Source organism: Eschrichtius robustus, chromosome 14, assembly GCF_028021215.1.
Source record: "Eschrichtius robustus isolate mEscRob2 chromosome 14, mEscRob2.pri, whole genome shotgun sequence".
Classification (NCBI taxonomy): Eukaryota; Metazoa; Chordata; class Mammalia; order Artiodactyla; family Eschrichtiidae; genus Eschrichtius; species Eschrichtius robustus.
Window position 1 is genome coordinate 44,776,990 of NC_090837.1, and position 21,910 is coordinate 44,798,899.

The 21,910-nt window shown below is 39.3% G+C and overlaps 1 pseudogene; it reads right to left on the minus strand.

Moving 5' to 3' along the window:
* Positions 1 to 256: 256 nt before the first annotated feature.
* LOC137776201 (DNA replication complex GINS protein PSF2 pseudogene) lies at positions 257 to 21,449 on the minus strand (annotated as a pseudogene).
* Between the last annotated feature and the right edge of the window lie 461 nt (positions 21,450 to 21,910).

The following is a 21,910-nucleotide window of genomic DNA, read 5'->3' on the forward strand; positions in this document are numbered from 1 at the left end:
CGTCACCCAGCACTCACCTGCGCATGACAGTTTCCAGCCGGGACCACTCACCTGCGCATGACAGTTGCGAGCCGGAGCCTGAAGGCGGAAACCGCTTGTTCTGCCAAAGCTTTTTTCCTTTCCCGCATGAAAGGCCAGCTGGCTCCTAGATACAGATGTGGAATTACAGCACGTGTCGAGGACTAAGCACAAGCCTTTCTAACAATGCTTTCTAACGATGTTACAGAGCCGTTCCTTGCTTCACTGCACTTTTTTTTCAGACATTCAGAAGTGGTTCTAGAACTCCAGAAATGTGAGTCTCTCTATCCAGTCCTGAGCGCTCACACACCACCCGGGAGCCTCCTGCCTCAGACAAGGGCCTGGACAAACCTGTCTCTCCCTCGAAGTCTTGAGACTGGGCACCTTCAGAAGGTTGCAGGTGTGTGCGGAGTTTGTCTCTGTAGTGGAGCGCTGGTGGGAGGAAAGCCCGGGGGTGTTGACCTCCATCAGGGTCAAGTTATCCAGCTTGGCGCGTGTCACCCGTTGTCTCACTAGGCTGTCGGCAGACGCCCGGAGCTTGGCTAGCGAGTGTCCAGATCTCATCTGCTTTCGGGATGTTGTCCGAAAGCTTATTTAGCAGGAGTTTGGTAAGTTCCCCTGGAGTAAGGGCTAGGTCTGGGGGGAACGTTTCTTCCTTTCCTTCATGATCCTTCATCTTCTCTAACTTTTCTGCGTCCGTCCACTCGGGAGGAAGCAGCCGACCCTTCTTGGGTTCGGGTTGATCTCTCGCCACAGAGGCACCTGCACTGGGGAGCCAGGGCGGAAAGGCCCCAGGTCGCTCCCAATGAGGTAGATCTTGTCCAGGCTGAAGTTCGGGATAATGGGGACCAGCTCCTTCTTAGCCGCAAACTCCAGGTGCTTGGCGGCGCCCGTGGTAGGCCTGGGACTCGCCCTCAGCTCCCAGGAAGATAAGCAACAGTGGCTGCTTTCCTGCCACTTTCCCGCCACCGTGCAGGACCCGCCCCCTGAACGATTTTTAGAGTTATTTTATCCCTAAAACTAAAAGCTGATGCTTTTAAAAAAATCAGTAAAATAGATTTAACCTTGGCAAGTCTGATTTAGTGAAATATGGAATACATCTATTTAAAATTAGAAATTGGAGTTGTTTTAGTTATCAATATTGAAGTGATTAAAACATTAAAAATCATGGGTAAATTGCGTGGCAACAAATGGAAAAATCCAGAAGAGTGGATATTTTTCTAGAAACTATATGCAGGAAGTTGAAAAGATCATGTGTACATGAACAATAAAAAGAATAGAAGATAATTCAATTATTATTTTTTTTAAATAACAGAGAGTAAAATTTCTTCATTAAAGAATCAGAAATCCCAAAAGCCTTAAAAAATGACTGGCAAATTTGAGCTAATAAAAAATTTAAGACTTCTACTAAAATATCTCAAAAATAAAGAACAGGAGAAAACGTTGGCCACACATCAATAGATAATGGATAAATATGCATAAATATAAAGAGCAACTATGGATCTAAAGGAAAAAGATAAACAGTTAAATAGGAAAATGAATAATGGATATGAACAGGCGATTCATTATTTTTTTATTAATTAATTAATTTATTTATTTTTGGCTGCGTTGGGTCTTTGTTGCTGCTCGCAGGCTTTCTCTAGTTGCGGCGAGCAGGGGCTACTCTTCGTTGCGGGGCGCAGGCTTCTCCTTGCGGTGGCTTCTCTTGTTGCAGAGCACAGGCTCTAGGCACGCGGGCTTCAGTAGTTGTGGCACACGGGCTTCAGTAGTTGTGGCACGCGGGCTCAGTAGTTGTGACTCACGGGCTCTAGAGTGCAGGCTCAGTAGTTGTGGTGCACGGGCTTAGTTGCCCCGTGGCATCTTCCTGGACTAGGGCTTGAACCTGTGTCCCCTGCATTGGCAGGCGGATTCTTAACCACTGCGCCACCAAAGAAGTCCCAATTTATTGTTGAAGATACACAAATGGTTGATAAACATATGAAAATTATTACACTTCTAAATGCAAATTAAAATAATAAAGACACTTTTCTTCCATAGGGTTGACAAATTTGAAGTAATTGATACGAACTATTTTTGGCCAGAATGTGAGCAAACACTGTTGATGGGAAATAAATTGCTGAAGTCTTTGATAATGGACAGAAATTTTACGTAAAGACATCATTGGATTGGTATTTGCCTGTGTATGTGAGTGTGTGTGTGTGTGTGTGTATACACATATACATATGTATATATAATTATATACATGTATATACATAGGTCTCATATATAACATTCTCATATATAACATATGAAAACATACACCTATGTATATGTATTTTGCATTTATATGAATTTGTGGAAAGTAGAATAGAAGGATTCACCCTGTGATTTCCTCTGAGAAAAGGAACAGGGGCTGGTGTGGTGGTAAATGAGGCTTTCACGTTATACTTCAAATACTAGGTGTTTGCCTGATTTGTTTTGTTGTGTTTTTTAAAAAAGAGAAATATAATTTATTACTTATTTAAGTAAAAATGTAACTTCTTGCAAAAGAACGAGTGGAGGTGATTTGTATTCTAAGGGCATAGAGAAGTCATTTCAGGGATACCCCAGTGGATATTTTGGTTATGAAGTAGATAGCTGTGAAATATTCTATTGATTAAATTGGTTAGCAGAATAAAAATTTTAGGACTGTCTCACGATGATTTGAAAGAGCCTAAAGCTGTGGTGCATTTTCCCAAGTCATTAAAACTCTTTGTACATTTAATTTAAAATGACTACCTAACATTAGGTAATATTTCTCTGTCATTCAATTTTAAGTTTCTTACAGTTTGCCTTTTAAAAACCTCCAGCCATGAAGGGTCATTTTTGTGTGTATGTTTGTTGCCGTGTCTGTTTATTTTTCGGATTGAAACACTATAGCCTGTAAGCTCCCGCACCCCACGTTTCAATGCCGTGTATTTTCTTAGGCTATTAGGAAGATGTTCTTGTGGAGAGCTCCTTGGACTGAGAATGTCCTTTCTGTTTTTATGTGAAATACTCAAAAAAAGGCCTTTCTGTAGTTGCTTTTCTGTCTTTTATAGATATGTGTAGATCAGAAATATTTTCTGTCTTCAACTGCATTCTTCAACCCTGAGTCATGTAGGCCTGTCAGATTCAGACTTGTCATTTTGCCTTTATACGACTTTTCACGACTACCATCCTTTGGGCGCCTCTACCCTCTCTCTGAAGCTTCACTCTCTTTTTTACACTCAGTGTTCCTGCTCCACTCACCTTAGCATGTATTTCCAATAGTGTTCCTTGAGAGTAAAGTTTTTCACGTCTGAAAATGAGTATTTGCTCTGAATGTCTCCGGAGCCTACACTGACAAAGCTGTGTTTGATCTTCTCACATTCAGAAGCTCTGTTTGCTCGCTGTGAAACTTGTATCCTGTAAGGACATTTAGGTTGTTCCCAGATCCTTTAGTCCCTGCTTCCATAGGGTTATCTCATTTTGGTTGTGATTATTTTGGAGTAAGATTTGGTTCCCATGGCTTGTGGTGTAAGTGGGTGTCACTCTTTCACTCCTCAGTGCTCCAACCACATAGTTGTTATGCTATGCAGGGCACACAGCTCTTGGTGTTTGGACCACACTCATGCCTGTCCTGAAGTTCATGGGGATTCCTTGTTCCTAGTTTTGTAGAGGATATTGTCCATAGTTTTGTTTGTTTTGTCTTCTTTAATAACACTCCTGATTTATTATTTAGGAGGGTTTTGGGGAATATTTAAAAAACTATACTGCTGGCATCATCACACTGCACAGTTGCTGGTTTATTTGATATCAGGAGGCTTCAACTTTTGTTTATGTAGTGAAATCATTTCAGTATTTTCATCACCAGCTTATTTAGAAATGTGAAAATAAGGGTATTTTGATATTTTAATTTTAGCTCACGTCTTAGCTTTTTTGGAATGTAGCATTGATTGTTGATTTTCTTTCTCCCACTACCTAAAAGGCCATGTGAGGGCGGTGATACTGTCTTATTCATCTCTGTGTTCACATCACCTGGCACCTATAAACAAATGCTTGTTGGAAGAAAATGAATAAAATTTTTATAATTCATTATTATTACTATAATTCAGGAAAGTTTTCATTCTTGGTCCACCTATGTAAACTTCTAGTACTTACCTCTTCATACCTCTAAATTTCTACCCTCCCCTTTTCTGCTTTCTTTTTTCTCCTTAGCAGGTGTATTACTATCATGTTATATCTTTTTTTTTTTTTTTTCATTTACATCCTTAAAATCTTTTATTGTTTTCCTGCTGCTTATAGGATAAGGTCAAATCCCCCTTGCATGGCAACTCAGTTCTCCCTGATCTGGCCTGGCCTGTGCCTGCTTCTGCCTCTGGCCCATCCCACCTTCCCTGACCCTCCATCCGGTCTCGGTGCTTGCATCGTCTGGAAAGCAACGCATTCTTTCTGTATGTTCCTGCTTTAAATTTTTACTTGTTTATCTCCTGTTTACCTCCATTGTCTTCCTGGAGAAATAGCATAAATACCCCTCCCCTTCATACTCCTAAGTGAGTATTTCCCTTTCAGGTCAGAGAATATTGTCATATTTTTTTTTTTTGAGATTAAGTTTTTTATTGTATTTTATTTATTTTTAATTAAAAAATTTTTTTTAACATCTTTATTAGAATATAATTGCTTTACAATGGTGTGTTAGTTTCTGCTTTATAACAAAGTGAATCAGTTATACATATACATATGTCCCCATATGTCTTCCCTCTTGCATCTCCCTCCCTCCCACCCTCCCTATCCCACCCCTCTAGGTGGTCACAAAGCACTGAGCTGATCTCCCTGTGCTATGCGGCTGCTTCCCACTAGCTATCTATTTTATGTTTGGTAGTGTATATATGTCCATATCATGTTGTATCTTACTTATCTCGTTTATTTTGTCTCTCCATCCTCACCGCTGACAGGAATGTGAGCTTACTGAAGGCAGGAATTTTACCTGTTTTCTTCACTGCTATATCCCTAACATCTAGAGAAGTATCTGGCAGAGAATAGATATCCAATAAATAATTCTTGGGGTGATTTTCTTCCTTAAGAATGAACTTTCATAATCCTCATTCTTACACGTGTGAGGTGTTATCGGTTGAACTCATGGAATTTCTAGCTTTTCAGAAACACCGCTGAAATTAATGAAAAAAATGAAAAGTGAGATCATATATTTTTATAAGCATATCTAATTAAAAGAAAATAACTCATTAATTATAAAAAGAAATTTTGTGTCATTTGCAAAATGTTAAATTATTTTAACAGAAATGCTCTAAGTTTAAAATGAAGATGTTAATTTTTCCTTATAGTACCACTTGGTTTACTGCCTGCTTTTGGAAAATGTCTGACCATAACAGTTTTCTTTTTTTTGTACTCAAGTGTTTTATTAAATGTTTCATTGGGTGAACATATCATAAGTATGTTAAAGGATTCCCATGTTATGATAAAATATATCTTATTTGGTTTTAGCAAGCAATGCACATCTATTGCCTGTTTTTTCTTCTGCCGTGTACAACTGTACGTGCAAGTTCCTTGAGGCTGGTATTGTGTTGTAATAGCTACTTTGTCCATGGCAGCTGGCTTAGAAACAGTTTATAGTAAGTGCTTATTAAAAGTTTATGAAAGAAATTAATCTCCATTATAAGTCCTTGATATTACCCATGTTTTAAATGGATTGAGGTCAGTGATTTAGCCAATCTCTTTATTTGAGCTAAAATGAAATGTTGCAAAGTTACACTAATGATGGTGGCCATGAAAATACAACTATCAGATCTCCAGCTGGTGGAGCATAATTGAGTGACAGCACTAGCAGCTGTCCCCCTGGCCCCCGCATCATGTTTGCCTTGAGACCATACTTCCTGGTGGGCTGCTCCCAACCAATGACTGACATAGTGGGGGTACTAAGGCAGCCCCTTCCTATGAGATATAGAACTCCTTTTATGGGTTGACTTGAGGAGTCTCCAACAACGTTGCTGAAACTTTTGAAACTGTGTTGCAGTTGGAAACTCCTTCTACCCAATCATCTTCCCTTGTCTTCCTTTTCACAGGTGTCAGACCTGCATCTTGCTCCCCCCCAATAAATCTTTTGCACATATAACCCCATCTTGTCAGCACATCTGAATTCATGCAGAATGCTCACTAACAGTTTCTTTTCTCTTCCTAGATACGTCACACGAACGTACAACACAATGCACATTTGATACACAAACTGATATTTAACTTAGATCCATTGTTATCTGGTTTACAGCTCATACCAAATAATCATAGAGGCATAACAGTGTAGAAAGATAACATCTGTGTCTAAATCATCCCTGACACCAGTATACTATCTTTGATGGAAAAATTGGTACAAAAACAGGAAATGTCAATCCACCCATCTAGTCAAATTCTATTGCTGTGGTTCAATGATAAGAGATTTCTCAGGCTACTTGAAGGTGAAATTGAAAGGGCTTAAGCTTTAGAATAAGAAAGATGAATTCATAGGAAATTATGTACATGGCAGAAATCCTGAGGCTTCATGGAGTGACCAGTAAATTAATTAATTAATTAATCAAAATGTATTTTTCCAAATATCATCTTATGAAACCATCTGATCTAGTCTGAAGTATAATGACCCCATTTCATAGACTTCCTTATAAATTCTTAAATTAGTGGACAGTAAAGAGAGTAATGAGATTAACAACAACTAAGACCTACAGTAGGCTTTCTTTTATATAGATTGTGACTCTTCTGATATGTCAAATAGGAAAAAGAATCTCTGAATTCATACTAAATATTCTTTTCTTTCACATTTATTTCACTTGGCATTATTTATATAAAAAGGAAACAAACACATAATATTTTAAAAACCCTATAAAACAAATAAGCAAAATAACTCCTTTGGATCCTTTTATTTTATAAATTCAGCCTTTGAAAGTGTAAAAATAAGCCACAGTGAATATGAATTTCCTTAAAATTTTCTCCTTTTTTGAACCTCAGTCTCAAATGGCTTCTCATTTTGGAGTGGAGGTGAACATTGGATGTGTTGAAGCTAATTATAAATGCTAGGTGAGATTTATCAACCTATGGAACGACCATATCCTTAGGGTGCAGTTGTGTGGTAGGCCTGTGTGGTTTGAAATCTATCTTCAGTGATTTGGATACGGCTCCACCTTGGCACTGGGACACATCACCTGCCCACCGTAGGGAGTGACCAGAGTTGCATTGCCAGGTAGTGTCAGGCCCAGGCTGATGGGCGTCCTCCTGCTCTAGGGGTAGTGTTGAGAGGCAGTTCCATCTCAGTAAATAATTGAAGCAAATGGTTAATAAAAGGAGAAAATCTGGTTTACTTTACCACTCACAGTGGACTTCTCTACACCCAGGTTTCATCTGCTTAGCTTGCAGAAATGAGACATGTCACTCTTTGTAGAGGAAGCACCTACAGAAAGTGGGAGTGGGTGGGATATTGACATGTAAGAGAGAAAAAGGAGGTGTGACAAAGTGTTTTGTTAAGCCTGGAGCATTTGACAGGCTCAGAGGCTATGGCAATCAACAGGCTCTCCTTCCACAATCACTAGACAGCCATCTTCTTTCTCCTCCGCCAGATACTTATAACCTTCTTAATCAAATTGGAATGTATTGGTCATACATTCTCTTGTCTAGTCTCATTCAATAACAGGTCTTTATCTGCTAGTTGTTCCAAGTTCCATCCAGTTTCCCATTGCTTTCCAATATATGTTGTCCCCACTATCCACTTCTGTTTGATTACAGCCATTTCTGCTCTGATTGTAATTTTTCTGCTGATGAAATTAACCTTTTACTCCAAACAGTGTGTCCTAGTGACAACGCATCAGCTCTCTTTATTTCTTCACCACTTGTTTTTATATTTTTTCCGCTTACCTTGTGAAGCTGACAAGAATTTCTATTTATAAATGAAACTTACTTGGTTGCATGACTTGAACTACTGTCAGGTTCTGACTCTAATTTGGACATCATGCATGAGGGAAATGTATGTTATGTTTTGTACAAATCTGAGTTGTGCTGCAATGCAATGGTAGAGAATGAGAACTAATTGGGGAGAGGTTAGGATAGTGAAGCAAAGCTATGAAATGCTACTGTTGCTGATGAAAACAGGTGTTTCATTCCTTTATTAAAATGATGTTCTTCTTACTTTTAAAACGGGTAATAGAAATGGAATCGCCTCTAGCAACCTCCTTTTCCTCTCACTCCTTTAACATTTAAACATCCTGTGCTTCTGTAATGGAAGACAAAGCCTGTTACTTGGCACAAAACAGGAAAGGCAGGACTTCAAATTATGAATAGGTTTATTTTCTCCTAAAAACCTGCCTCTTCAACATTTTAGAAATATGCCTACTCATTCTTCGTGGTGCTCATATCTGGCATTGATCTTTAAAACACAAGTCCTCTTGCTAGAGTTTTCTTAAAGGAAAGTGGAAAGAATGACACATGAGATAATGCCCTAGATTGCTTTTCTATGTAGCAGGAGCCAGCATGCTGTTACGAGTTTTGGCTGCAGTATGGTAAAGTCTGCTTGCTTTCAATTATTCAAACCCATTTGTGTTTTTCATGCCAAGTTGGATAGGTTTGTATTTTTATTTTTCCCATTCAGAATGAGGCTCTTCGGATGAACTGTATCATCCCTAGGCTACTGCATGGGAAGGTAGCTTCTAACACCTTTTAAAGAGTTCATCTACTTCAAAGCAAGGAGTCTCTTCTTGTTGCTTACTAGATAACCCTACCCTTTTTGCCTCTTGACTTGCAGCAGCCCGTGCGAGGGGCTCTCACCCAATGATGCCATAGTCAGTAGATTTTCTTTTAGAAAGAAGAGTATTACCTACAGCAAGCTCCTTTTCACAGAAGTAATTTCATGGGGCACAATCTATTAGCTGACAAAGTATAAACAAAAAAAGAAAAAGAAAAAAAAAATCAAGAATTGATTAGTTGATTTAGACCCCAGCAGGCTGTACTGCTGTTCTGTGTGTATTCCCAGCACCAGCCAGAACCTCTGCTAGCCCACATTTGTTATTTATTTATTTTCACCCCGAAGCACTAGCACTGATTGCAACAATTGAGTGACTTGGATGGCAAGGTGAACTGTGAAATAACAAAGTCTCTGTCTGGCTGGTCATGTGGATAATACCGAATAGCGCCAGCCAGCTCCTGCCTGTGGCTATGTCAGCTGAGCTATCCAGAAACATTTTTTTCTCTCATTGATTTTTAAAAAAAATTTCTATAAAACCAGGATTGGGACCCAGCAGGTTTGGAATGATGCCAGCATCCCGTGGAGTCAGAAGAAAAGGCTGAGAATAGGAAGTATATTGACACAATTTATTGGACAAAGTGCAATAGAGGTGACAGAACAAGCTACTAAGGTGTTTGCTCTGTGAAGGCTTTTTAGGACAAGAGATTTGGGACAATGAACTACAAATGGAACTGGTGGTCAGGGTCAAAAGAAGTCTCTTTCAGCTCCTTTTGATAGAACAACTACTTTTGATTGCTGGGTAGAATAAAATCTTTGCATTCTCTGTTAATGTTTTTATACTGTTAATTGCTAAAAACTATTCAAAATAGCAGAATTTCCAGCTGTTGTCTTTGAATGAAATGACCTTAGGAAACAGAATTAACTGTCGTATTCTTCCTTTGCATCCATGATAGTTCCACATAAAAATTAAAGACCTCAGAATATGTTCTCTTCTTTGCAAAATACTTTAAAATATGCCTTACGAATAGTATAACATGTAATACCTAAGCTACTCAGGCTGCCTTATAAAGGGTTTTGTAAATAAACATATCTAATGTTATATTAAATAGACGTAGCTAAAAGTCTTGCACTGTCTCCTGATCCAACTCCGTGCTGCCTACCCACACAGCAATGTGTAAATTTAAGAATCCATACTGACTTCCCTGGAAAAGCTCCCATAAGGACATTTGGCCAGATCTTTCCTGGTGAGCAAACCTTCTTCTGTGTGTACATTGGGAACTTTGAGAAAAGCACAGATATAAAACAAATATTTGGGGGGTGTTTAGTTAAGAAAACAGTGATCATGGAAACCCAGCACGTGTTAACAAAGAACAAGTCACGGAAACAACATCTAGTTTACCTTTTTATTATAGATAATGGGGCAGATAAATTACATCCTAGTTGGGCAGAGTATATGATCCAAAGTGTCAAGATAGCCTTTTGAGCAAAAAGAATGTACAAATATTAAGAAAAGTCTAGCTGGTTGAATGATCATAGCCTAATAGTAGTGATTAATGGATTAATAAACCAGAGGGGACCTATAAAGCTATTTAATTCAGAACTGTTTTGTTCTAACCCAGTTAGATATTTTTAGTGATAAGTTCAATGCTTATCAAATTTTCAGGTGATTTATAGTTAAATGCTAGATAAAATTAGTATGTTTAGAAAGATTTCTATAAGGAAAAGTTTGATTGAAATTAATAAAATTAAATTAACAGAGATGGTGTAAAGTTCTACATTTAGGAAAAAAAAAATAATTGCATGAGGTCAGGATTCAGGAGGCCTTCCATGGCAGGTATAGTATTTGTGAAAAAGTCCTTTAGGTTTTATCTACATAGAAGATTCATATAAACTATCAGTGTGATGTGTCTGCCAGAAAGGCCAGTGCAATCACAGAAGTGGTAGAAGGACTGAAGGGACATAGGTATCCATATAAGCTCAACTGCACACTTGTAGAATCCCTTTGTCACAGTCAAAGGGACACAGATGAGTTCGAAATTATTCCAAGGCATGCAGAGTGAGTTATAAGAAATTTAAAAGTCTTTCACTATTTATTTACTCATTTAACACTAATAATGTTTCCTAGTACCTACTATCGCCAACCTCAATGTCAAGTATCCTTTTGTAATCATTGCTTTAATTGTCATCACAACCCCTTGACATGTAGTTCTTATATTCATTATCATTTCACAGATGAGGAAACTGAGACCTAGAGTGGTTAAATGATTTTCTCAAAGTCACTGAAATACTATGTGGTAAAGCTGGAAATTTATCTGACTCCGGTGTCCCTTGCTTTAACCACTGTGCTGTGTAACAAAAAGAACGCTACTCCCTTCCATGGTTACTTCAGAGTGTAATGCAGGGCTGTACATTCAAGGTGCAATATACTCTGGTCCCAACCCACCTTTCCAGATGACTCCTTGCTATAGCCTTCAATCCATCCACTGCTCCAGCCCAGCTAGATGAATGTTCTGCTTTGTCTCAGCCCCTGTCCTTTGATCTTGCTGTTTACTCAAGCTGGAATAGCATCATGCCTTGGCACTCCTGCTTAACTCCAACTTAAATGTGACTTTCTTTATGAGGCCTTCTGACTCCTTAAAATAAATGAAACAATCCCTCCTCTAAACCTCCACAGTTTTTAAATACATACCTTTTGCAACTAATAATACTTTTCTTCTAATACTCTTTTTTGTGCATCCTTTAACTCTAATAAATAGTAAGCAGATTGACAACAATGGCTATGCCTTTGCCTTGTTTCTCAAAGGCATCAGCTTAGGCTTGTGGCTTACACCTATTAGTGGTTCAATAAGTATTTATTGAATGAAAGAGTAACATGGATGACTGTGGTGGGTGGCCTGGGGAGAGAATACTCTCAAGAATATCACGAAGGATTCTGTTAGGTGAGATACCTGTTGAAATACAGGTTGCTGTCTGTTAAGTTGATCTGAAATCTGAGAAATGTTGGGGGTGGGACGTTATTTAGTGCTTGTATTCCAATGGAATTGTCTTTCAATAGAATAAAATTTCATCTCATTTTGTCTATCATAACTGGGCCTATTTGGAAGCAGTTTGAGTCAGACTGGGGAAATCTAGAATTGGGAGTTTAGGTGTCAATTTTGGGGATCGTCCTTGTCTTAGAAAGCATAAGTGGATTTCCCTGGTGGCGCAGTGGTTAAGAATCTGCCTGCCAATGCAGGGGACACGGGTTCGAGCCCTGGTCCGGTAAGATCCCACATGACGCGGAGCAACTAAGCCCGTGCGCCGCAGCTACTAAATCTGCACTCTATAGGCCGCGAACCACAACTACTGAAGCCCGCGTGCCTAGAGCCCGTGCTCCACAACAAAGAGCAGCCCCCGCTCACTGCAACTAGAGAAAGCCCGCACGCAGCAACAAAGACCCAACACGGCCAAAAATAAGATAAATAAAATAAATAAATTTATTAAAAAAAAAAGAAAGCATAAGTTGGCAGACGTGGTGGGGCTGGAGGAAGTGACAGCTTTCCAAGTACAAGCATGATGAGATATGAGCACAGAAACCAAATCTCAAACTTGGCTACTAAACCAAATGGAAAAGATGCCTTTTGCACATGACAAATCAAGCTGGAAGAAGAATCCAAGATTTATGGTATCCAACCAGGCAAGGATTTTCATATATTCACTGTATAACATAGGGTAAGACCATATGTTTTGAGTGTCCGGGTTTAATTCCCAGTTCTGCTACTTCCTAACCGTGTGACCTTGAACAACCTACATAATTTCTCTGAGGTTTATTTTCCTCACTTGTAAAATGAGAATAGGAATTTGTACTGACTTCATAAGGACTAAACACATTAGTGTACGTAAATTGCTTAGCACAGTACCTTGCGCATAGTCAGGGCTGCATAACTTTTAGCTATTGTATTATTATTTATCTATATGTGTTTTGAGTGGCATATTTTTGGTAATAAGGCATTAGTGATATGTCCAGGTTAAAAATATCTGCAGTCACTTTTTTGAGTGTATTGTGGCTTGGTTGTTACTAACATCATGACCTCAAACAAGTCAACAAAACACTATGGCACAGTTTTTTTCACCTATAAAATGAACATATTAACTTTCATATGTACCCTTAGTATTGTCTTGAGAATCAAAAAATATGATGCTTGGGACTCGTTTTGTAATCTAAACAATGCTACAGAGATGGAAAATGTTTAATCATTCAACAGATAGCTACTGAGCCCCTCGTATGGATTCAGACTGCAGAAGAGATAAAGGGAAAGCATCTGAGGACTCTGGGGGGGCTTGTCGGGTGCTGGGGGGACAGCTTCCCTGTGGTCTCCCAAGGCTGTCTGTGGTAGCATGGTCCCGATTTGGCCTTCCACCTTCTGTATATTGTCAGCTCATACATAGGGAATCCATTTCTCTAGCCAAAGGTGCACATTATCAAAGCTCCTGAGACTAATTTATGAAATCAGAATGCCAACTTCTTACTCCACAATAAGAAAACACAACTGCCATGCAGGCTGGAAGCAGCACTCAGGCATGCCTGTCACATTTTATCCTCATCAGCAGAACTACAGAGGAAGCCAAGCTATAGCTAGAAGGGTCTGGGTGTAAATCTGGAACTTGAATCACAGGAAGTGGAAGCTTTGAAGGTTGACCTAATGCAGTGAATCTTCACAAACGTGTCAGCACTGCAAAGGGGCTACAACACCTGAAAACGCTCAGCTAAGGTTGCCTCTTCCTGGGTGTGTTTTGGAATTAGTGCTTCCAGTGCTCACCTCAGTGATTCCTTGTTTTTGCTGACATGGCTGACTAGTCTTTTCCTCTGAAGGATGCTTAACAAGTGAGCTAATAGAAAATAAAAAGAAACTATCTGTTGTTAACATCTCCTTTCCCACTTACACCTCAGGAAAGAGAGGCCAGCGTTGTAGAACCAAAGGTAAATTATCCTTTTGCTACTTCTTCTCCCCCAGGGGAAAGTTCACATTGAGGAGAGATAAGGGAGAGCCAGGCTAAAGGGAAAAAGAGTGAGGTGAGGGACTTCCCTGGCGGTCCAGTGGTTAAGAATCCCTGCTTCCTCTGCAGGGGTCACGGGTTCGATCCCTGGTCGGGGAACTAAGATCCCACATGCTGCTTGGTGCAGCCAAAACCAAACCAAAACAAACAAACAAAAAGGAGTGAGGAAGGATGAGGGATTGGGTGGAGGAGTTTTGAGAGGCCCCTGCCCTGGACCCTGGGTGGACAATCGGGGGTGCATGTTCGGTACCTGGGATGGGGTCCTATGCAGCCTCCTAAGAGGATAAAGAGGCGGTGTGACACAGGGATGCCTACGGCCTGAACATTAACCGCTGAGACCTCGAGACTGATGGTGAAAGATTTCTGTGGCCAGGCTTAGCATGGAAACAGAAGGCTACTCTGCAAGCTCAGATGGTTATCAACAGTGTCCTAAGTAGACTGGAGAGCAGGGCGTACCTGAATATTTTGGTCTATCTAAAACCCCTGGGGAAATTCCCTGGCAGTCCAGTGGTTAGAACTCCATGCTTTCACTGTGGAGGGCCCAGGTTCAATCCCCGGTCTGGGAACTAAGATCCCACAAGCTGCGCAGTGTGGCCAAAAAAGTAAAACCCCTAGGACTCTCTCATGATCTTAGAGAACTGGAGAGCTCCATTCCCCCACAACAAATTATTAATAGCTAATTTTCAGTCAACCAGATATGTGTGTGTACGAGAAGGCTCAGAGTTGATTGATCTGATTTTGAAATAAAAAGATATATTCATTTCTATCTTTTGTTGATTTTAAATCTCAGTCTAAGAGGGCAGCCTTTATTTTATTTCCCAATTCTTTGGAGAAACCTTCTTGTAGAATACATGTACTGAAAACACAGAGGGGAAATCCCCAGTCCTGCCATCCAGGAAAGCACTGTCTTCTGGGGATGACATACAAATAGATATGTCATTGGGTCATGAGGATACTACTGTTAAATGTCATTGCAAAAATTATGTGTAGGGTACATAGAAGTTCCTATTCCAGAGCTGGGTGGGAAGAAGGGGCAAGTCATCGAAGGCCCTCCCAAGAAGAAGATGCCCTAACCCTTGTTTTAGGCAGAGAGCAGTTCATGAGTATGTTCCTGGAGGAGGCCACATTTGACCTTTTTCAAAGAAAGAAGTGGAAATGACTGACTTGGAGAAGGAATTTGCATGTAGAAATTCCACTGGGTTTGAGGCAGTGCAAACATTGTGGAAGCGTCTAATTTGAATGAATAAAATCTCTGCAAATATGTATGAAAATGACATTTCCTCAGTGAGTTGTTTATCATAGTGATTTTATTTTTCTTTTGCGGGGATCCATCCATATTCTCTTATCCAGGCAACCAGCTGACCAAAGGTAGATAATCATGAGATGACTGGCCTGGATTATGCATGTTGTTTCTGATTAGGAAGCTGTCCATAGTCACTTGATCCCTTAGAAGTCTTGAACCTAAAATATTGTTTTCTTAGCAAAGCACTAAAGATCTGAGCCAATCAAAGCACTTTCAGGGTATAATTTACTTATCTGTTAGAATGTAGTGAAATAATTCTTTGTAATCATTATTTATTGATCCACAGCTTTATCTCCCTTTATTGTTCTATCTGTTGGAAGAACTTATGAAAATATAAAACAGTGAAGTGATGCAGAAACTGAAAATTAACTTTGAATCTTCTGGGTTCTGTTTTGAAACATTTTCCCTTCTCTTATAATGTCTTTTGAGTTGATGATGATGATGATTTTATTTCTTCAGTACTACTTATTTGCTCACTTATTCAAATTTTATATTGCTGAAAAACCAAAGGTTTAAGAAAAATTTTGATGGGTAAGCATTAAAAATTGCAGAAGTTAGTGAAGATGAAATGATCCACTTAGAAATAGTCAGGGGAGGGATGTAATTACAGAGGAGCTGATGAGATGGCAAAGATGCAGTATTTGATGAGGTCTTATGGCTGTTTAGTTTGCTCTCAGATGATCAGATATTTAAAAACTTTGTATTTGAAAGCTAGTAAGAAGAGCACAGTATGAAGATAGAAGTGTGGCATATACCCGTGATATACTCAGACTCTTAGAAGGTCCAGACAGAGCTAGAAAATACTTTAGAAAAATGCTAAGAAAAATATAAAAGATGCACTTAAGGTCTGTTTGGAACAAGAAAAAATGCTCAACTTATATTTTTGTCTTCTTGGTCAAATAGACCATGGTTTTATGTCTCTGAGTGCATAAAAGCTAGTTCCTTTGCCAGGACAGCTCCTGCACTGTGCATCTTACCTAAAACAGCCTATGTTCTCTCTGATTCCTTTTTGTTCTCCTCTTATTGGTATTAAGTTAAATTAATGAAAATGTACCTCAGAGACAGACTGAATTCAGGGCAATTAGAGATTTCAAGTCTGAGAATTCTTTGCAATTAGCATATCAGGTATGATACACGGAAGTAGCTATGGTAGGGCATGGGGAGCAGTGTGGGCCAGAGACGTGAGGGGGAAAGTACAAGATGAGGAGGGTCACGTCCTCAAGCATCCTTGGCTGAGGGTTTCTCCAATTCTCCAGGGAGGAAGGAGTGTTTACACAACCATTTGTGAATAAATGAGTGTTTTTTGTTTTTTTTTTTTTAGTACTTTTACATGCAATTCATTTCTATGAACAGTAGACTTGTCCACTGAAAGTTACGTCAATAGAAATGGTGTCTCCCTCAAGGTAGTCTATGGCATTTCTCTTAGAGTGGTCTATGGTAAAATAAATTTGGGGAATCTTGGATTATATGAAGTTATATAAATTGGTGCGTGAGAGTGCGTGTCTTAAGGGATTTCAATATATTAATAAGAGCATTTTCCAAATGTATTTTTCATAAAAGCCCTGCCAATTATTTCTTGTGATTGGAATTCAGTGGAGTTCACTTTGGGAAATATAGGTAAAGGTACAACATTGGAATTAAAATTTCTCATAAATTGTTAACATCTTAATGTAGTACATGTAATAAAGGAAAACTCAAAGTATACAAAATATTATTTAATTCTTTAACAAATTACATATATTTTATAGAAAAAAAATGTAAAATGCTATTTCTTGGAACTATTGACTGTGAAATAACTTGGCTTCACTTTCAACCAGAAGTAGGAGAGAGCTGTTTATTGCATTAAGAAAAGTGTTTGAAGAAAATATGATTCCTTTTATTATATAGAAAGGGGTAAATTGCACAAAGAAACAAGTTTTCTTGTTTGATTTTAATATCACATTTTATTTCTGCTAAGTCATTCCAGTGACTGGTGTCTATTACAGATGGAGTGCCACAGTGCCTTTCTGGCCTGGAGAATTCTGAGAAAAAGAGTCTGTAACACTCTTCCCACTGTGATGTTTTACAGAAATAGTGAGACAGACTCGGAGACAAACATACACACAATACGCAAACAAACAGCTATACACACATACAAGCCTACACTTATTTTGAAACACACATATTTTAAATATAAATAGTGTATTGTATAGAATGGGGACATTAAATTTCATTTAACTCCCTCCCCAACCTTTTTTTCTGAATTTATAAAATCCCAGTTAAAGAGCTCTCTCAGGCAACATTGTGCATTGTGGGAAGGACTTGAATGGGGCTGACTTCACTGATTTCTTGGTCTGTTTCGACTTCCGGAATGAATAGTCACCATATATACCCCCTTCACAGAGTTAAGCCTGAAACAGGTGTTTATCCGTGTCTGGACTTGCAATCCTTAGATAGACTCAGTCTGATTTCAAATATTACTTACAATTTCATGTGTTATTAACAATAATGGAATAGTAAAGTACCTGATGTGTTATGATTTGATGTAGGTTTCATCCTTTTCCCTCTTAATGGTAGTACTCTTTTAGGATCCTAAACAAACCTTTCTCTTTACCTTTTAGAAAATGCTTTGTTATTTGTTGAGCATTGATCACTGGTCCTGGCTCTCACGGAAAAAAAGCCAACATTGCCCTGGTTTGTGGAGTGTTTTCTGGAAGCACCTTTGATAATGTCAGAAATGAGGTCATACTGTTCTGGGAAGAAAGTATTTTTCATGAACTTACGTTTCTTCTCCCGTAAGGCACTGATAATGGCAGAAAACAAGTCCTTGTCAAAGGTAAGACTTTGTAAAACTAAAAATTTTATAATAATTGAATATGTTTTTAAAAAGCAGAAATTTTGAGAGAGTCTCATTAAGGTAGTTTCAGCTTTGTTTCAAATCAATTGCTAAAGTAATTGGTGATGCCCTTTCAAAAGGAGAAACAAAGTATGCACTGTTTAACATGATTCATCAGTTTCCAGAGAAGGCAAAGGCAAAGTATAGTTGTTTCTTGTTTTTTTGAGTGTCTCATAATTGTAATTTACACATACGAATCCCACAGGCATATGTCACCAACAGATGGTATTTATTAAAAATCCACATGCATTCTTGGATGGTTTAAGTGTCCTTCTGCTTGAAGGCAAAGAAATGGATTAGATGACCTGTCAAGGTCATTCTACTTAACTTTCAAGAGTATGATCTGGAACTGTCCCACTGCTTAAAATGGGTTTATTTTAAATATATGTCCAGGTTGAGTGTGTTTGCTGCAAGTGACACTATATACAACTTGAATCAGACTAATAGAAAAAGCACAATGTATTGACTCGCTTATAAAAGGGTGTGGTTGGTGTTGGCATTAGCGACAACTGAATTCAGAGACTAGAATATGTAAAGCCGGCTTTTCCTCTTTCTTCTCTGCTTCCCTCTGTGGAGCGCCCATTCTCTCATCAGCAGATAGACTTGGCAGGGAACATGGGTTCAGTAACCGATGCCTCAGTCACCAAAGAGAAAATACGTCTTTGCAGCCAGCTCTGATTAGGAATCTTGGGCAAGATTTTATTTGACCCGGAACAATCCATATAGCCAGATGTTGAAGTTTTAAGATTGGCTTTCCTGGGTCATGGGTCTTTCACTGCCCATGATCTTATTCATACCAGGATTAAGAAAGACAAAAGGAGATTTCTAGGATCTTGAGACTGCCCCACCCAGCCTCCAAGCCAATGACTTCACCATTACAAATGGTCCAGAGACAGTTTTAAGAAGGTTGTAACTAAAACTGAATATTCACTTTTTCCTAAGAGTTTATCAGGATCAGTGTCTTCATGCTGTACTTATTCTTGATCTCAGTCTTCACCAGAAGTCCAGACCCCTCAAGACATATGTGGTTAGCTTTATACACCTCCATTTGGCTCTAGACAATCCGATAATCTGATATAATCTACACACCTCGCTAGTTACCATCCTTCTTCCTCTCTCCTCTCTCCATATCCCCACTGCCTATACATGCACCGTGCTTTCTGGAACTCAGGTTCTTTTATCAGTAAAATTGTGTGTCATCTTTAACCTCTCTAAATACTCCTTTTCCCTTCTGGTTTTATTGAAACCTAACTTTCACTTGAGGATATTGGATTCCTCTACAGCCTTACAGCCTGTTTAAAAAAATTTTTTTTCTCTCTTTCTCACACCCCATATAACACAATGCCTAGAGATGGTGTAAATGTCCTTTTTTCTTTTATCACCATTCAAGTTCATTTAGCCCTTCATTCCCCTAAAACCTGAGCTGTTTGAATTGCAGTGCCCCTCCAGTATTTACCAACTGCCTGGTAACTCTGCCTTATTTATTAACAGTTTAAACATGATTCTTACCTTTTTTTCACCACCACCCTCCTACCTTTCTTCTGGTGACTTCAGCATCAGTAAGATAACCCAGTCCACAGTCTGGCTTTTCACATCCATGAGCTTCTCACTTCCAATGATCATTTCCTCAACACCGACTCAGGTATCCAACCTCTTGGAGGTACTCTACAGATTTTCATTTCGATAGGTACACCCGATTCTCTCTTATAAGCAACCCACTGTAACCTCAGCATTTCCTGTTTTTCTAGCTTACTAAGTCTAGTATCACCTGCTTCTGTAATTATTTAGCCCGTAAAGATTTTCCAATCATTTGACTCTATTATCCTATCATATTTTTTTGTCATTGGTATCCTTCACATCCTCAGTATCTCTCCTTAGTTTAGATTCTACAGTTCATATGAAATTTACTTCCTTCCCTATAACATCAGTTCCAGTATTCCTCTCTCCCACCACTGTACTCACGGGCAAAACCTCAACCTTGTTAAGCTCATCTCTCTGCCTACTCTATGCTTGTTCTTGAGAAGCTAAATGTTGCTGAAGAACAACACGCAAATATGCTAATTTGTTTCACCTAAATTTATGACAATATATCTCAAGTAAGTTTCAGGGGTTCCTGGCAATCTTATCATACTTTCCTGTCGATTTGCTGTCCCACCATTAAAAAGAATGATGTCATTTTTTTTTCTTCTCAAAGTCCCTTTACTCATCCTCAACTAATTATTTCATTTTGTTTTTCGTGGAGAGAGAAAATTAAAAAGAGTTACCTTATCTTGCCTCCATCAAATCAAGTAACCAACTTGCATCTGCACTGCCATCTTCTGCATTGCAGCTGCACGTACCATCTTGTCTTCTGCTTGTAACGGATGCTATGTTGCACTGCTCAGATCTACCTCTCAGGATTAAGGTACTTCTTTCTCCAGTCTGGTGTAAAAACTCACCTCTCTCTTGCCCAAAGCAAGAGAGGTGGCACCTGGAGTGGTCTGAGGAGACAGAATCTAAAATGAGATTTTGGAATTGAATTGCCACCAGCCAGTTGCAACGAGGACCAGTGAAGACCCCATCACTTGTGGTAGGAAGAACATGGGAAGCTCTGGGCACATTGCAGTGGTGCAACTGTTAACAATTTTCATTCATGATGAGATGGAAAGGGATGGAAGAAAATGCATCAGTGGGGCAATATCTCAGGTGCTTTAGAAGGTTGGAAGAGGTAGTAGTTATAAGGATTATAGAATTTGATTGTTGTTGCTGGGAGTAATTGATGCATTCAATAAAAAAAATTAATGGCCAAGTGTGGAAGCAAGGGGACCTTCTGAAAACCATATGAAGAAACTCTAATCTCCTGCAGCCAGAGGGTAAAAGAGCTGAGGACCAGGCCCAGGACCTAACTATAAGAGCAACAGAACTCACAAGAAAGTTGATCTCTCAGTCCCGGCAAGTCTTATGCCAAAGTCACGGCCCTTGTTGGAACAACTGGAACCCTGATACTTTGGACAGAGACATCTGGACTGATGTACTGGAAAACATTATAACTCAAGATTTTCATGAACCATCTGTACTTGTAGTAGTGGTTCATTTCTCCTATTCCCACTTGCTTGAAGATGATGAAAACCTCTGCTTTGCAAAATGGGACATGTCCCCATCCCCACCTTTAGGATATGACCCTTCCCCTCTCCTTCAGGCAACCAGAACAGTAACGAGAGCGAAGTCACAGAATGAACTGGTCAGAGAGATGAAATGCTGAGCCTGTAAGGGGAGGAAAAGTGCTATTCCAATAAACAGCTGAAGGACCTAGCCAAAATACACTGTCAGGAATCTGAAGATATCTCTAGGACTGGATTATGAGAGTACTAGAACAAGAGGACCATTAAAGAAAGTTGGATAAAGAAGAGTTTGTTGATATGAAGCACTGTCTAACACTGGAATATTTAATTACCTGGCAAGGGCCCTTCAGCTAACGTGATGCTGCTTTGGCTCTTGAAATCTTGAAGAAAGCAATGGCCCATTCTAAGTGTGATAAAAATGCCAGAACTGTTGCAGAAAATGGTAGAAGAAGGCTCAAAAAACTCAAATAAGTGAGGCTGAGAATCTCTCCAGATGGCCGTGTTTAAAGGGAGAGGACAATGTCAGCCAGCATCGCCAGGAATGCATTAGTCCAAGGGGCACTTGCATCACTGAGAAGGTAGGTAGTAGCCGTCTTCTACAAGGTAGGACTGAGAGTAGGGGATGATCTTACAGAATTGAGCTCACTGATAGCAAAAGGAGTCATCAGATAAAATAACAGAGGCCCAGTGACAGCACGTAACCATCAGAGGCAGGGTTTCCCTGGAGATAGATTTGGGGATGGAAAATTTAAGGTAGAAGGTTTATTTCTTTGCTAATTGTCTATCCACCACTGTGTTATAAGATACTTGGGGGCAGGAAATTGCCTGCCTCCTTCACTTGTATATCTTCAAGTACAGAAAAT